This window comes from Acyrthosiphon pisum, chromosome X (genome assembly GCF_005508785.2).
Source record: "Acyrthosiphon pisum isolate AL4f chromosome X, pea_aphid_22Mar2018_4r6ur, whole genome shotgun sequence".
NCBI lineage: Eukaryota > Metazoa > Arthropoda > Insecta > Hemiptera > Aphididae > Acyrthosiphon > Acyrthosiphon pisum.
In genome coordinates, this window is record NC_042493.1 from 126,766,942 (window position 1) to 126,771,718 (window position 4,777).

At 32.1% G+C, this 4,777-nt stretch overlaps 1 protein-coding gene across 1 annotated transcript in view; it reads left to right on the forward strand.

Annotated features, from left to right (window-relative positions):
• The first annotated feature begins 640 nt into the window (after positions 1-640).
• Positions 641-4,777, forward strand: part of LOC100574807 (sentrin-specific protease 7-like) — an 11,835-nt gene continuing 7,698 nt past the window's right edge. Inside the window, exon 1 of the mRNA XM_029485497.1 lies at positions 641-900. The gene's annotated coding sequence lies outside the window, so the exon portion shown is untranslated. The remainder of the gene's footprint in view (positions 901-4,777) is intronic.

Here is a 4,777-nt window from a genome sequence, read left to right on the forward strand (position 1 = left end):
ATATTATATTCGGCATGCGTTGGTAATATATCGTATTTCCTATGCGATATGAGTAAATTTACCTGCTGGTAAATGCCAACAATTAAAGTTGAAAGTGTGGTGCAGATTACATATTCCATATCGTTTTCGCAAATTACCAAAACGAATTTTTAGAAGTGGTGCAAAATACATTTTATATTTTGGCGCAAATTACATACGTGCTTAAATGTATACCTATTGGTGGCGCAAGTTGCAAGTAATTAAATTGACTCAAAATACTATCTCCCGTTCAAACAGCTACCTATTTATTATGGTTTATAGGTACCCGCAGAGTTGTAAGCAATTCGGTCGTCGCTTAGCTGCAGGTCCCCTGTAAAGAGAGAGACGTCAGAAAGAGACAGTGGTATTGGGTAGGTACATTATTATATTATTATTTCGTGTTCAGATGAAACATGTGAATCTCCTATGGGAATTTCATCTATAGTCTGTGTAATTGAACAAAAAAAACACCCTTGTTTCTAACGACCTCCGACCGTGTGGCACACTGGCACTAGATCGTCTTTCCCACCTAACCAGTTTACTGGAGTGGTGGGGCGACGGGGAAACGAGCAGGCTGTAGTGCGTACGAACTACAGAACATAACCGTCAATTCCCTCGGTGACGTTCTACGAGCACGACTATTCCGCGACAGTGGTTACTCATATTAGTAAAACAATATATATTATTTCGTGTAACTCAGTGTTTCTTTGTAATAACAATACCTATTACTCGTTTGTAATATTTGTACATTTGTAATATCGTACATTTGTAATATCCGGTGTACCTACATTCAATTTTGCCATTCAAGCGACCGTCTTTTATTGACCGCCTAACCACCCAGTCGGGAACTCAGGGGCAGGCTAAGGTTTTACACGTCAACGCGTAAGTACCTATCTCGATCCATTGTGCGTAATATTATTATAAATTAGTATTAGGTCAGTAGGCTTTTTGAAAATGTTTCAAACAATCTCGTATGTTTTTTTGTCAATATAAAAATGTCAAATACCATTTCAATAGTACAATATAAAAGGTTAGGTATATATATTTAATCTTTCAATACACGGTTAGTGCCACGGTCGACAACTGTCGACAACCGTCTCCAGGGCCGCGGTCGAAACATAGTCGACAATTTGTATAGGTTTTATAGGTTATGAGAACAATACTTCGGTCTTTGTTCGTGGTTATTCAGTGATACGTCGGCAGTGTGGTAAAAAGGTTAGGCAACACATCATCCGGCTGCATCATCCAATACCTGCGAGACAAATAATATTTACCCTTACGACCAGCTGCCGCCACCGCTACCCCGCGTACATCCCCTATCTTAGTGGCAGCTGCGTCTACCCCGCGGGCACACATACCCTTGTCGAGCTAGCTGCCTCTACCCCGCGAGCACCTCTACCTAAAGACGCACGCACCAACACTCATACGTCATACTAAACGCACTACGCACACGCATTATTACATATATTACATATACATACAACAGCACACATACAGTCAAACATGATAATATATTTTATAGCCTAAATGTATATAATCGCATTCAAATAAACATCTCGCTAAAGCATACGTTATTCATTGGAATGTACCTCAAACACACACACAGTCATATATAACATAATATACATACACTAATTTATTTTAATTATTAACAATAGCTAATTATTCGTCGACTTTATCGGACTAAATGTACGCCTATGACATTCACGAAGAACGTAGCTTTCTATTGGCGAAGGCATTTTTGAAGTAGGTCCAATAGTTTTTGAGTTACCTATAAAATCGTTGCAAAACAAACAAATCTTTCCTCTTTATTTAATACTAAGTATAATATTATATTACTATAGTCAGTTGTACTAAACGTATATCCGTATATCATAACCAATTACAGATTATTGTCATTTACGATGTCCAAATAATTGCATTTCTTCGATCCGAGGACCGAGCAATATTTAGAATTGTAGATAATTGTAATAATAATATAGTGTTTTGTACTGTGAAAATATAACGTCATCAATGATATAAGATAATATTATTATAATTTTTATGACCTTAAAATTGTTTAATGCTCACTAGTATTATACTAAATAATAATGGTTAGCCGTGTGGAGGTATCGCGGTTATCTACAGAAGTGAGTACCTCCGACAATAGGTTATTATATTGTCTACACAGATATTATTGATGAGTGTGAACGGACAACAAAAAGTAATATTGTTTTAAAAGCTATTTATTGTATTATTAACAATGGTCGTAGTAAAGAAATCACAATCATTTTTTTTATAGCGAATGAGAAAACATCGGCGAGTCGCGAGTGTGTGTGTGTGTGTGTGTGTGTGTGTGTGTGTGTGCGTGTGTGTGTGTGTGTATGTGTGTGTGTGAAGTGTAAACATGTTCGGGAGCGTGCGGTGACCATAGATATATACAACAACTAGATACCCGTCTTTGCTTTGTAAATGGCGGCCGACATCCATGACAAGAAGGAGACGGCTATCTAGTTTGTTGTATATATCTATGGCGGTGACCAACCGTTTATCAATGGAACGAGAAGAGAATATTATATTATCGCGACACGGTCAGCCACGGCCGTAAACGATGACCAGTTGATTGATAACGCTTGTCACTTTTTACATTACAATACATTTTTGTACGACAATATTTTACAAGTAAAAACTTATTGGCTTATAACTTATAACTTATAAACTTAAGTCAAATTAAATTGAAATACATAATATTATCTAATTATTTCATTATTTCGATCGAGTTGATATTTTTGAGTCATTATAGTTAGTGCATTCGAATTTTCGTCAACTGGTTGCGGTCGTCTGGAAACGTGTGCTTTTGTTTTCAACTGACATCAGAAAACGTGATTTCGGTAATTTTTTTTATTTACACTTTTACATATTATCTCTTGTTTGGATCATAGTAAAATTAGGCATGTTTTTATTCTTTACCGTCATTATTTAAAATTTGAAAATAATATGTAAGTATAGTTTAATTGCTTATCAATTTGTAAAATATGTCTTCAATGTCATATTTAGTTAAGTTAGTATAACAATTTACTAACGCAAAACTTAATAGTAGGTATATACCCATTATTGTATTTTTCCCACAGTGAAAAATGTTTTTCATTCATTACCTGCAATTCTAAAGTACCTACTATAAATCTCTTGTGTTCTGGCCAAAAAAGTTGCTAAATAATAAAACTGTTATTTCATATGATCATTTTTCTTCAAACAGTTTAAGAAAAAAGTTTATTGTTATGTATGGTAAATTTAAAAAGCAATGTTTAATTTCTCTAAAAGTCATTGCTCCTAAGATTTAAAATGTGACTTCATTTTTGTTATTAAATTATATTCTCCTTATTAATATTGTGATGCATGTTTATACATTTATAATCAAATGAACAGTGGCACAATTCAGTATATTTCAGCATCTAAATATCTAGATTTTCTAATGTGTTTAACCAATTTGAGTGTATGAATACTTAAACATAATTTTAGATTCTGAGTGGAACGATGAATGTATTGATTTTACAATGATGTGTGTTTTTTTTAATTTTATTTTTAATTTTTAATTTTTAATTTTTTTTTGTGTCTGTCATCTTTTAGGACAGTAAAAGTGCTTCGATTTTCTTCAACAGTATCTTTTCTGATGGGAAAGTGAATCTAGTTGGTGCATTCAGGAGGTCAAAATTTGAAATTTCCAATAATTTTCAAAAGAGCCCTGAAAAACAAAAGAAAAATTAAGGAAAAACGGGAATTTTTACGCAAAACCTGTTTTCGAGAAAATTGATTTTGGTTTTTGGTGTAACTTTAAAACAAATTACCGTAGATCCATGAAATTTTTACTGGTTGTTTATATTTCCATTTTCTATACATGATAAAATTTTCAAAATATTTTGATTTGTTTTGAACTGTTTAGGATCGTTTTCAGTTTCCAATATTATTCGGTTTTTTTTCTATGAATGTCAATAAAACTTTATTTGTTGAGTAAAAATACTTGAAAATTTAATACAAAGCTCCTAGTATATTGTTACAATGACATTTGAAAGATTTTAAAAATGCTTAGTCACAGTTTTTTTTTTATTAGTATTTAAAGTTCAAAAATTGACAAAATATGGAAATATCACGAAAACTACCTAATTTAGTTGAGTTTATAATTCGTAAACATTTTTCTATTTAGAACTAAGATTTTAAAATGTAATACAAGATTCCTTAAAGGATAATCTACCTTTATCAAAAAAAAAAAGGTGGGTAAGTGTATGTCGCTCTGCTGTACAGTAGGTTACAAGTGGGTCACTGTATAATGGATAGTATTAAATTTGAATTCAATGATATAATATCACTGTATAAGAAAAACGATTCTGAGCGTAGACGGTTTGTCAGTCTAGGTATTAGACATACATATTTAGGTATACTTATCTATAGTATTATTAATAATTTTCAAATTAATCATATCATAATATCTATTAGGTAACGCGTTATACATCAACAACAAACCGTGGTACTATCATAGATATATAATAGTATACTTTAGAAGTTTCAAGTACCCACAAGTAATATTATACAATCACAACAAAATAACTAAAATAGTTATTCCAGGTTTTTTAATATGTAATTTCGTCCAAATTCGAACTTAAAATGACTATAAAAATAAACTGTGCTTATGTATTTCTTAGAATTTTTGGTAACAGAATTAAATATTTACGTGAAATCTTGTTTTAAATTTTCAATCCTTAGATATAAAAGTTGAACATTTTTA